Raw genomic sequence first — 13,189 nt, forward strand, 5'->3', positions numbered from 1 at the left:
TTGTGCTCTCTCTATCCCAAATAAATAAATAAAATCTTAAAAAAAAAAAAAAATCAAGTCATTTTCATCCCATGATGGGCACCATAATCACCTTTTAGAACATTCTGAGTTTCTCAGTTTACTAAGGCAATAGTCTGCAGCTTCTTGATCAGCGGAACTGACTTCTCCAACACAAAAACTTGTATTTTTTATCTGGCCAGATAGCTGGTATTACTTTGGATATAGTCCTGAGCATCAACTTCTTCTGTTTCAGCTTTAAGAAGAACTGGACCAGAAAGAGTGCCCTCCTAGAGAAGGAGCTTGAACAAAACCAGGTTTCTGCTGCTGACCCTCAGCTTTCTTCCACACTGTTCTCAGTGTCCCGGCAACTGGCCACCAACCCTGCCAAGAACGGTAAGGGAGCCTGGGAAATTCACGCAGGCAATACCCCAGGAAGAGGAGAACGGGAGTATTGGTAACTAATTGCCATCTCTGTCACATAATACATTTAAAACAATTTAAAATAAAATCAGGGATATATCCTTCATCAGTCAAAAAGCAGTGTTCTGTCACCAAAAGCACAAAAGAGAGAAACTGCAAATCACAGAATGTACACAATTAATCCTATGTCATCTGAGACCATTTCAAGTGACCTTCAGGCCCCCACTTCCTGCCTCCCCCAACCCCTGCAGACGATGAGAACTTGGGACCCCTGTGATGTGGTCTGGGAATGCAGGTGAAGTTCGGGGGTGAGGTCTGGAGCCCATGACCAAGAAAGAATTCTTGAGACTTCTTTGGTGCAAAATGGTGGCTTATGAAAGCATGGGGACAGGACCAGGAGGCAAGGAAGAGCTGCTGCCCCAGGGTTGTGAGGGGCTCACTGTTTACATACTATGGAGTTGGGGGAGGTGAGGAAAAAGGGAGGTTTCCCAAAGAACTTCCATATGAGAAAGAAGACTCACAGGATATCCAAGGCCTTGCCATTGTTAAGGTTGTTTTTCCCTTTAGCAAGGCATTAACATGAAGATAGTTGGGAGGTTCCTGGAAGAATGTCACGTGTCCCACCCAGGAGTGGGGGGGTGGTGGTGAGGGTTGCAGGGTGTCAGCTTCTACTTTGTCTTTAGCCAGCCTCCTGCTCCCTCATCACCTGCACTCCCCTCTTTGAGACGAGAACTCAAAGAAGGGGGGGATGGCAATCCCAACTCTGTTACACCTGAATTCACATCATCCAGAAGCTTTATCGTATTTGTTAAGCTAATACACGAACAAACATGAATGTGTGCACACGCTATCTCTAAACCCTACCTCCTTCCACTGGCATCCTTCCAGATCAGCTCAAACTTCACCTCCTCCAGGAAGCCTCCCCAGACGCCCCCCCCCAACACACACACACATACACAGCCGGCAACGCCAGCTCCCATCTTCTTGCTCTCCAAGGCCACACCTGGTGCACCTTGCATGTTAGTCATCTGTTAGACAACCCTGGCCTCGGTTTCCTCCTCTGTAAAATCAGAGGGCTGGACTATGTCACTCAGCTTCCGGGCTGAAATAATGGCCCCAAGGCAGGCAGCACCCAGGGCCGAGGACCCAGAAGTCAGGCTCCCAGAGCGTCCCCACAGCAGACGTAGCGGCCCATCTGTCATACTAGGGACGCAGCTGTGTTGGCTCCCCGCAATCCTCCACCCGGGCACAGACAGATCTAGGCCGGGACTTACCCGGGAGGCCTCCACCTGCGCGCCGCCACTCGCCTATCAATGCCCGGCCCTTGGCGCACATGTTCACGGAGCCTGCCAACACCCAAACTCCCTCCCGCAGCCAGCAATGCAGCAAGGGCGCGTCTACACTGTCCTCGAGGTTCCAGGAATTCAGGCCTCTTGTTCAGGGGCCAGGGGAGGGGATGTGGCTAGTGGCCCTGCAGAGACAGGAAAGCGGCGCTGCCCGCACGCTGTGCGGGTTCTGAGGCGTCCCGGGCGGAGGCCCCTAAACCGCCCCTCCCTGCCGACTGTGTGCCAAGTTCCCAAAGACACCTCCGTTAATCTGCATGGCTCCCCCCCTTCTTTTACAGAAGCAACCACTGAGCCCCAAAGAGTTGAAACCTGAGAAGCAGCGCCCCCGGTACGCACACACTCTTTCTGCGCCGCCTCTGACCCCACTTCCAAGCCCCGACCCAACGCGCTCGAGGCGCCGGCGCACCGGGGCGTCCCAGGCCTGCAGCGCCGGATCCCGGTCCCCATCCGCCTGGCTACTCGCCGCCGGCACTTACCTCCCTCGGGCGGACAGGCCCTGCAGCCGCTGCCCACGGCCGCGAAGATCCAGAGGAGTTGGCAGAGGCTCGCGGCCCGGTGCTCCAGGGTGCAGGGCGGGCGGACCCCCCGAGAGTGCCGGGGAGCAGAGAGCGGGGCGCAACGGATGGCGCCCTGGGGAGGCAAACCGGGGCCGCGCAGGGCGGTCGGGTAGAACTCCGGGCGCGGGGGCCGCCGGCACGACCCCGGGGCGCGAAGGGCCGCGTGCCTAGGGAGGAGGCGCAGGCGACAGTCAGGGGAGATGGAGCAGCACCACGGCGGGGCGTCCGGCGTCGGATCCGGGCTGGAGGGCGGCTGGCACCAGCCTTGGGGCAGGGGCGGGGCTCTGGTCCGGCGGGCGCACGGCGCTGCGCGGCGCTCACGTGGCCGCCCCCCGGTGGCCGCCCGCGCTCCTGCAGCCGCCGGGAGGGTCTCTATGCTCCAGTGCAAAAGCGCGCTGAGTCCGCTCCGCGCCGCCTGCTGAGTACACGGCGTCCGCACCTAATGCGAGGGGCGGGCTTGGCACCCACCCGCGAAGGGGGCGCCCTCCCGGCGGGTAATCCGCGAAGTCCTTTCCAAAATCAGTAGAAACCCATCTCATTAAGTCTCCATGGGTCATCGTAAATATTTTTTTTATCGGAAATTGCTTTTTTTCCTTCTTCTAAGTTCTGCTTGGCAAAAACTTAGGCACTTATAACAACTGCAATTATTTGTGTAATAATTTACAATCCCCTCTAGACGTTCCTTACCGTTCTAGCACATTGCCGTATTCCTAACTCCCTGCATGGGGCTTGGCACGTGCTAAATGCTTAAGAATTATCCGTCCAGTGGATGGATGAATACGGAAAGGTATAAAGAAGAAAAGGATACAAAACTATTAAAAACTACTGTGAACATGTTGATACTATATCCTTCCAGATACTCTTCTACTAAAATTTTAGAAATTCCACAACTCTTACTTAAGTATAAAAATAAGTGGCATTTATTGAGTGATTTATCTCATTCTATCTTCACACCAACCCTGTGAAGTAGGTTGCATTTTATTTCTATTTCACAGATCATAAAACTGAGGGTCTTAGAGGTAGATTTGCCCAAAAGATTTACTTTCTTTCTTTTTAAATTTTTTTAAGTGTAAGTAATCTCTATACCGAACATGAGGCTTGGACTCAAGGCCCCGATTCAAGAGTTGCAGGCTCCTTCAACTGAGCCAGCCAGGTGTCCCTGCCCAAAAGGTTTCTGCGGTGGCTCCTCTTGGCAAAGGGTATCTACATTTTAGGAGCTGGAGGGCACACTGAGTCTTTGCCCAGGTGAAGGCCAGCAAACAGAGTCCCCTGGCAGAGCAAAGGTGTTACGGCCTCTGTGGGGAGCAGGTTCAAGTTTATGCAGCTTGGGGAGGAGGATGACATATAGGTGACATCTCATAAGGGGGGGAGGGGGATGGAAAAAATGAAATGGTCTTGAAACACATCACTCAGTGTTTTATTCTTTGGCCTCGGTGCTACAAGTTTTGGAAAATACAAAAGCTAACAGATGTTTTGGTTTGAAGTGTTGGCTCCTTTAGTCATCTTGGGAAAACTCCTCTGGCTTTTGGCAAGACAAAACTGCACCTGAAATTCTGACTGTGGGAAAGCTGGGCAGGAACAGACTCTGAGTTGATCTGTCCAAATTCAAAGCCAGACCAAACAAATAAACAAACAAACAAAACACACACAAACACACAACACTGTTTTACTGAACCACTGATAGCTCTGTGGCCTTGGGCAAGTTATTTAACTCCTCTGAGCCTCTGTAATTTTTGTCCCCCTTCTTTGCATGAGGATCTTGATTAGCCTTTAGGAAACCAGCCCACTCCATTCTTAGTGGGGAGCAAAGCCCTCACCACTGACTTGGGGCCAAGAGTGGACACAGGACAAGACTTGGTCAATCAGCATATACCATCCCTTTAGCCCAATGAGATCCTAATCTGGATCTTTTCTAGCAAGCATAAAAAAAGAGAATCCCTCTTTTTCAGAGAGTTGTTGAGCTGGTAGGATTTAAGCCTAGGGTTTCTGAACATTCATTCTTTTTTCTCTTTTTTAAAAAGATTTTATTTATTTATTTGACAGAGAGATCACAAGTAGGCAGAGAGGCAGGCAGAGAGAGAGGGGAGAAGCAGGCTCCCCACTGAGCAGAGAGCCCAATGCAGGGCTCAAGCCCAGAACCCTGAGATCATGACCCGAGCCAAAGGCAGAGGCTAAACCCACTGAGCCACCCAGGCACCCCTGAACATTCATTCTTACAGAAAATATTTATTAAGTTCTTATTGTGTGCCAAATATTGTGCTACGCAGCTCTAATGGGGTAAGAAATGGGAGAACAGAAATTTCTCACATAGTCATGATGCCACGACTTAAACCGCCAGCCATGCCATGAGTGAGAAGCGTAGCAGGCAATGAGAGATGACATGGGCAAACCTGCTCAGGAAGCCTCTTCTGAAGAAATGACATCTGAGTGGAGCCTGGAGGGAAAAGTAGGTGTTACTTCTGGGAGCTTTAGGAAGACAGGTGCCCTGGGTGGCCTCAGCAAGGAGATGTGGATCAGATCATTCTCGGATTTTGCCTGGTCCTTAATCTCCTATACCATCACACAGAGGTATTCAGACTTTATAGTAAAGAATTTGGGTAACCAAAAAAGGATAGGAAGGAAAACATTACCCCATACCGGTGATGTCACAGCACGCAAGAGGAAAAATAAACCATTCACAGGGATCGGTCATCGGCACACTCCAGCTCCAAGCCTTGCTCCTCTGTCCTAAAACCTGCCCTTCCGTCTCTCACACGCACAAACATCTCTTCAAGTTTCTCCCCTCCCTCCTCCTGAGCCTATGGCTCAGGTCATGATCTCAGGGTCATGGAATCGAGCCCTGTACTGGGCTCCGTGTTCAGTACAGAATCTGCTTATCCCTTTCCCTCCACCTTCCTCTCTGCCTACTGGTGATCTCTCTCTCTCTGTCAAATAAGGAAATAAGTGGGGATATGGACATTGGGGAGGGTATGTGCTATGGTGATTGCTGTGAAATGTGTAAACCTGGCAATTCACAGACCTGTACCCCTGGGGATAAAAATACATTATATGTTTATTTTAAAAATAAATTAAAAAAAATAAAGAAATAAAATATTTAAAAAAAGAAAAGAGTCACACGCTCTACTGACTGAGCCAACCAGGAGCCCCTACATTACCAATTTCCACAGACAAAAAGCACCTTCCTTTACTAAAGCTTTGACAAGAGTTTAACTGGGTGGAGACATTAAAAGTGATTTTGCTTTCTTATTTGTGCTTCTCCTTCTTTGCTCGAGTTTCAACAAAGAACACATATTACTTTTGCAAAAGTTATTTTTAAATGTCACGTCAAAACCCGAGCTCTTACAAAATGAAACAGGCCAGTTGTTTTGGTTTCTGGGGCCTCCCCACCTTGCCTGGCTGGGGCTGGCTTTGCACAGAAGCTTCCCTTTCCCAAACAGCACCCTTGAAGACGTCAGTCACCAGAGAAGCTGGGTCAACATGTCCATTGGGGGCCAGACAGGCCTGGAGAGAAATGCTTGGTGGAGCAGATGAGCTCATGGCGTTCCTTCCACTGGATTTTTGGCATGAGGGTTCTGGGCAGCTCTGCAAGCAGCTCTCCTTCTCCCAGAAGACCTGCTCTTTGCCTGAGCAGGTCAAGTAGGTATAGGATTAATGTTCACTTGAATTCAGTTATCAGAGAGAGAGAGAGAGTTGGGGTGGGGGAAGGTTGCTCCCAGCACATGGTCCAACTATAGGAGAATGCTGGGTCATTAGGGGGGATTCTTAAATAAGGCTCTACTTCCTGCTTGTGGCTCCTTTTGGATCCTCCAAAAGAACAGACCCCAATTTGGCCACCTCCAGACAAAAATTCTGTGAGATCTGTGAGATCTTCCAGCCAGAAGCGTTTGTCTCTGAGTTTGGGGCCACACAGCAACTTGGAGTGGCCTTAACCAAGCATGCAAAACCACTGGTACGAGGAGGGTTCTTGTGGCCAATACTGTTCTAGGTCCTGGGGTTATAGCTTCCGGTGAACAAGACAATATCTGGAGATGACATTCTAGCAGACATCCTGGTCTGGTCCTGGGAGAGACTCAAACACCTTCTTAAGGCAGGGGTAGGAGATGCACGTGGATAATACCACCAAGTGGTCAGGAGCACCCAGCCAAGAACTCTGGTGGTGAGCACAGTGAGGTGCTGGGAGGAGAGCCTAGGTCCCTGGGAGTCACCACCACCACATTCACATTACGTACATTTACAAACATAACACAGCCCTTCCTGAGTGGCTCAGTGGGTTAAACATCCACCTTTTGCTCAGGTCATGATCCCCAGGGTCCTGGGATCGAGTCCCACATTCCTGCTCTCCCTCTCCCTTTGCTCCTCATCATCTCTTTCTCTGTCAAATAAATACCAGAAGTCTTTAAGTGCATGATATACATTACCACGTTCAATTTTCTTCTGCTTCATTCTGGTGTAGCCAAGTGCCCAGAAGAGTGCCTGACCCCCTGCAGGTGCTCAAGGTATATCTGCGAATGAATGAGTTTGATTCTCACGGAAATCCTGGGTATTACTACCTCCCCATTACAGGGATGAATAACAGGTCTGGGGAGAAGTAGTTTTTCCTAAGGTCACACTGCTAGTCAAGGCTCAGGCTGTGTGATTGACAAGCCCATAGGCTGGTTTATCCACCGTATTGGATTCCAATGACTGCTCTCACAATTTTCCACAAATTTAGTGGATTAAAACAACACAGCCCTCTTATAGCTCTGGAAGTCAGAAGTCACTTGTGTTCCTTTTTGTAAGCTCTAGGGGAAAAGGTGTGTCCTTACCTTTTATAACTTCTAGGGCATTTCCTGGCTTGTGGCAGTATCACTGGGACCTCTCTTTCTGTCTTCAAATCTGATTCCTGCGTCTCTCTTCTAAGGACGCTCTTGATTACACTGGATCCACCTGGATAATCCACAATAATCTTCCCATCTGAAAATCCTTTATTACACTAACAAAGTCCCTTTTGTCACATAAAGTAACATACAGGTTCTGGGGATTTGGATGTGGACATCATTGGGGGCGGCGGCATTTCAGCTTACCACATCCACCTGTGTATCTCTACTGTACTGTATTTTTGTTATCTTCCTTAAACATTTAGCAAGGAAATGGATACATCTAAGAGTACGTAAAATTAGAAAAAAAAGTGAATTAGAAGGATCTAAGACTCCTGAAGGAAGAGGAAAGGGAATTGAACTTGAGGGTATCAGAAGAGACTTGAATCTTATCTATATATAGTATTCAGTGTATTTTTAATTAAAGAATCTTTGAAGCAAATATACAAAATGTTAACAATCAATTTTGGGTGATGGGAGATAGAAATACGCTATGTACTTACGGATTGTATATTCGATCTGTATTTATTGCATTAAAAGCAGAAAACACTGAAACAGCCTGCACAGAAGAAGGGGAATCTTGGGTCTTGGAAGGGTCTTGGGTCTCGGGAGGGTTTTGGGAGGGAAATCGTGGGGCCTGGAGCAGCTGAGACAAGTCGTTTAGCCTCTCTGCACTTGAGTTTCTTCCTCCCTAATATCCAGACGAGAGATCCCTTCGACGAAGCCCAACAGGCTAATTAATCCGCAAAAACATCCGTTGACAACATTCACCTGGACCGGTGATTCTTACCTCGCGGTGGCAAGGACCAAACCATGGGGGCACCCAGGGCTTGCAGAGCTGAACTGGAGTAGGGATGGCGAGTCCGCAGGCTGGAAACCTAGCCGCGTTCTGTGCAGAGCAAGGTTCCCCGCGCGACCCCAGCCCCGAAAGGGAGGAAGCGACAGCGCGGCACCGCCCCCACGTGGCCGCAGACAGTATACGACGCACACGGCAAATCCAAGGCACACACACGTGGGGACTGCATATTAATGTTTAACATTTGGGAACTCTTCTTTCCTTTTTAGTGCTGCGTTCCGACCGTAGTCTTTGCTGCCGATCAAAAAAGTACTGTGGTTCCAGTACACAGAAATGAGCCAGGGATCAAAACGCCTTTAATACGCGCAGGAAACGCTAAGCTGGTATTGGGCATGCGCAAATCCAAGGGGGCGGGGCCTCGGGGCATGAGTCGCCACGTCACTAAACTAATATAGTTTCAACGGAAGCTGCCATAGCGGGCGGTAGCGTGGCCGAGTGGTCTAAGGCGCTGGATTTAGGCTCCAGTCATTTCGATGGCGTGGGTTCGAATCCCACCGCTGCCACACCCTTGATGGTCTCACTTTTCTTTGCCTAAGCTATTTAGTTTGTCATCCTCTCCCAATGCAAGCTCATTTTTGCTCTTAAAAAAAAAAAAAAAAAGAATGGAGAGCAAACGCAGGCCCGGCCCTCACCTGCCTTAGCCAGCGCACAAACCCAGCAATCCCACTACCTAAAAAACAAAACCAGAACTGTCTCATTTCCAAGGAAAAATCATCTGAGATAATTTTAATAGTTTCCAGCAGACTGCCTACAACTTTAATTTACTGCTCCAGGGCTGGAGGCCACAGGGAGCAGACCCCATTATCTCTCAAGGACAAAGGTTAGGTGGGGGTGATTTCAATTATGACTTGAGTTAGGTCATAATTGGGAGGTTCCTTTCCAGCCCCCTCTGTGTCCTACGGGGAGCTCCAGCTGACCCCACAAACTTCTGTTGGTAGAACTGGTGTCAAGCGACCCTATAGAAAGGTTGCGGCATCGGAGGGCCTGCCCCACGTGGGGCTATCAACCTCAGAGTCCCAGCTTCATTGATCCATCTCATCGTGGGTCTTCAGGCTTGGCTCAGAGGCCTCTCATCTATTTATTTATTCAATAATTATGTGTGAAAGGTCTCCTGTGTGCCCAAAACCAAGATCATCCTGAGGCTACAGATCACAAGAGGCAGGCAAGTCTGCTCAACCCGGTTTTACAACTGCAGTAAATTCAGATTACACCTGTGAGGAGTGTTCTAAAGTGAGTGCTAACCTGTCTCAGGGTTGACCGAGGAGGTGACATTTAGCTGGGACTTGAAATTGAGAGGTCAGGTATGTGAAGGTGGGAGAGGGGAGTCCCAGGAAGAGGAAACAGCAGGTGGCAGATCCCAGCTGCAGATGAGAGCTGGGCGAGCTTGAGATGCTTTGAAGACAATTCAGGGCAGCTGAGCAGAGAGCAGCGCAGATGGGCCAACGGCAAGAGATGAGGTTGACCCGTTAGGCATGAAGGCTTCATTGAGGCTTTGAACTTCATCCTGAGGGCAATGGGAAACCATCAAAAGGTTTTAAATGGGAGGGCGGCATGTTCCAATTTGGGGTTCATAAAGTTCCCTCTGGAAGCAGGAACAGGAGGGTCCATTCAAAGTCTACTGCAGGTGTCTTGGAGAAAGGAGAGTGACTTGAACCATGCTTGTGACCGTGGGTAGGACCAAAAGGGTGGGTCGGACAGATATTTGGAAGTGATCTGACAGAACTCCCTGATGAGGATGTGAAGAACATGTCAAAAGTGATGACCAGCCAGGTTCAGGACTTGAGCCCCTGGCTGGTGGCACTGGTGGTGCTTTTCCTGTCCCTACGAGGGAACACAGGATGAAGAGGAGTTTGTGGAGAAGACGACTTCAATTTGATTCACACTGAGTTTGAGATGTGGGACATGGGCTTGAGTAGGAGCTTGGACACAGAAGTCTGGAGGTCAAGAGAACATTCTGGACAAATGGTACAGATTTGGGAGGTGTTGGAGACTGAGGCCATGGGAATGGATGAACTTGCTCAGGAAGAGTGCACAGGGAGAATGGAGGGGCCAAGACAGAGTCCCGAGGAATAACATCTTAAAGGAAGGGCAGTGGGAGAGAGGGGACTGAGGAAAGCTGGCCAGAGACAGGTGGAAAACAAGTGTGGTGTCCATATAGACCAAGAAGAGTATTGTAAAGAGGGGGTAGAGGGAGTATGTTGAACACTGCTAAGAGGCTTGGCAAGATAAAGACTGAAAAATATGCATTGGACTTAACAATTTACAGACAAGGTCAATGATGACCCTGATTAAAGTCATTTTGAGGGATGCCTGGGTGGCTCAGTCAGTAAGGGTCTGACTCTCTGGTTTGGCTCAGGTCATGATCTTAGGATTGTTGGTTCATCTCCCATGTCAGGCTCCTGCTCAGTGCAGAGCCTGCTGGTCCCTCTCCTGCTCCCTCCTCTCCAACCCCCCCCACCCCGCTCTCACCTCTTTCAAATAAGTAAATAAACAAAATCCTTTTTAAAAAGCTATTTTGAAGAGACAACTCATCACAAAATCTGATTTTTGAGGAGAGAGAGCCAAAGGAGCAGTACTGAGACAGGAAACAGGGAATCAAGGGAGAATATTTTTAAGATGAAAGAGACTATGAGGATATTTTTAAAATTTATTTTTTTAGTAATCTCTACACTCAACATGGGGCTTAAACCCACAGCTCTGAGATCAAGGGTTGCACACTCCTTCTGCTAAGCCAGCCAGGCACCCTGAGATTGGAGGATATTTTAGACACCCGGCCTTGGGTTTATAAAGGAAATAGCTTCAGCACCCACAGTGGGACACTTATGAATTCACCTTGATGATCCATTCAGATTGGATCTGTTTTCTGCATTCATGTTGCTTCTACTCAGTATTTCCAAGTAAACCAGGACCTCCTTCTCTCAGAACCTGAGGTACAGAGGGCTGAGTTACCTGGACCGCCTCTAAAATCCTCACGGGGACTCAGTTGTCCATTGGGTGGAGGGACCGCCTCCTTTTCCACTGGGTCAAGACACAAGAAAGGAGAGAAGCTTTCTTAGCAGAGTGACCCACAACTGCGCCCAGGCCCCGAGCACAGATATCCTTAGATATCACGAGCCTCTGGAGCCTGGGAAAGAAAGGACTTAGAGAAAGCCAGAAAACAAAGAAATTGATCTTCCTTTTGTTTTTCCGGTAGCTGTGTTTTGGCAGAAGACAAAAGATGTAGAAGATTATGTGAACAGTAAAAGCCTGTGCTCCCAGCCCTGAGAACAGATTTCTCGGGATTGATAGAGAGGAAGGTCAGAAAGAAGGTGGTGAGTTTAGAGGCATGGGCATTACTGAGAAGAAAGGGAGCCCAAGGGCTGCTGGCCCCAACGGTAGATGCCAGAGCTCGAAGGAAGCCCTGACATGGTTGGGGGGGTGCAGAAGAACACACATCACTGTGTGTAGTGTTTAGTGAGCCTTGGGCAGCTCCCCCATAGGGCTCCAGCTGCAGAGGACGAACCCCCACCTCGTCTACGTCAAAGTTAGATATAACCCCAAGTTCCTCATCGACACAATGGGAAAAATAAACCCAACTGTAAGGGTGACCAGAACAACTAAATAAAAGCAGATAGATGGCCCTTTCAAACTCTCAAGCATTAAACGGACATAAAAGGATTATTACTGAGCTTTAAAAAAAATCGTAGGCATGTGTTCGGTTCAGTCGAGCAAAGAGGAGCAAATGGTTCTTAGCGGCTTCCCAAACTTTCTTAACTGTTCTGCAGAGAGGGATACACTGTGGATGGCCACCTTGGCTCTCACACATTCACGGCCCTCCACCACAGGTGTTCTTAGGCTTGTGATGGTTTTCTTCTCTGCCGTAATGTGCAGGTGCCCATTATGATACATACGTAAATATATTTATACACTGATATCCTGGTACTCATAATTAATATCAAGGCAATGGGGAGGGGGTGTTTCTGTAGAGAGCAAGGCTCGATGAAATTTTGTGGGTTAAAACATTAAAGATTATGGTGATCACCACTGCCCCCTTATTAATAGAAGAATATGAAATATGAATATGTAATATGAAATATGTAATATGAAATTACAAAATAGGACAAAAATAAGTTCTAACTCTTCCCATTATAATTATATTGGTACTTTTCCAAAAGGTCCAGTCCTTTAAAAAGCTATTTTTTTGAGATATAATTTACACATAATATTAATTTCAGATGTACAACATAATGTTGTGAAATGACCAAGTCTGGTTAACACCCATCAAGACATAAAGTTATAATTTTTTCTTGTAAAGAGAATTTTTAAGATCTATTCTCTTAGCGACTTTCACATGTATAATATATTATTAACCATACTCACCATTACATCACCGCGACTTATTTATTTTGTAACTGGAAGTTTATAACTTTTGACCACCTTAAAAAGTTTTGTTTTGGTTTAGATCCTTGCTGGTACAGAAGCCTGTGCTTAATAAGCTAAGTCAGCCCCAGGCTAGTAAACCGGAAATCCAAAAAGGCTACGGGCTAGGCAGAAGTCTGGGTCTCAGGGGTCCCTCCAACCCTGACTATCAACACAGAGGGAGATAATGCATGACTGAGTGAACCCAAAACATTAAGGTAGCAGAAGATCAAAAGCAACTCTCCTGGAATGAGTCTCTTCAAGACGATCTCAGGACAAGCACAGAGGAGCCTGAACGGCCAGGAGGGTGCGGTGTCCCTAGACAGGCAGCATTAGACTGGGAAAACTGCAAATGCTAGCCAAGCCTGTACTTGGCTGCTGGAGAGGACTCTGGCCAGGCCCCAGGAACTAACCTTAGGAGGCGTGGCCGGAGAGGGGCGGGGGAGTCGGAGAGGAGGAGGGCGGGGCTATTGCCGAATGACAATTAGGAGAGTGGAGGGACAAGATCCAGAGGGAGGGGCAGGGCCAGTCCGAAAGAGAAACGGAGGGGAGGGCGCAATCATACCGGTAGGGCCAGAAAGAGGGCGAAACCAGAACAGAGGAGAATTCGGGGCAGAGAAGGGTGGGTGAAGGCCCGGAAAACGGATGAAGCTGTGCGGCTACCTGCTCAGTAACCCCGCCAGGCCCAGACTCAGAAGGCGGGGCCAGGGCCCAAGAGGCGGAGCAGAGGCGTGTCCAAGCCCGGAGGCGAGGACA

General features: G+C 48.7%; 1 protein-coding gene and 1 non-coding gene across 3 annotated transcripts in view; one reads left to right on the forward strand and one right to left on the reverse strand.

Annotated features, from left to right (window-relative positions):
• Window positions 1-2,432, reverse strand: part of EEF2K (eukaryotic elongation factor 2 kinase) — a 60,625-nt gene extending 58,193 nt beyond the window's left edge. The window contains exon 1 of one of the 2 annotated variants that reach the window (XM_032843944.1): window positions 2,243-2,429. The gene's annotated coding sequence lies outside the window, so the exon portion shown is untranslated. Of the gene's footprint in view, window positions 1-2,242 lie in introns of both variants that reach the window. The other variant, XM_032843945.1, reaches the window with a different exon arrangement.
• Window positions 2,433-8,456: 6,024 nt separating this feature from the next.
• TRNAL-UAG lies at window positions 8,457-8,538 on the forward strand. The gene has a single exon. It is a non-coding gene; the product is annotated as a tRNA-Leu (tRNA).
• Window positions 8,539-13,189: the final 4,651 nt, after the last annotated feature.

Source organism: Lontra canadensis, unplaced genomic scaffold, assembly GCF_010015895.1.
Source record: "Lontra canadensis isolate GAN:19392208 unplaced genomic scaffold, GSC_riverotter_1.0 scaffold146, whole genome shotgun sequence".
NCBI classification, from domain to species: domain Eukaryota; kingdom Metazoa; phylum Chordata; class Mammalia; order Carnivora; family Mustelidae; genus Lontra; species Lontra canadensis.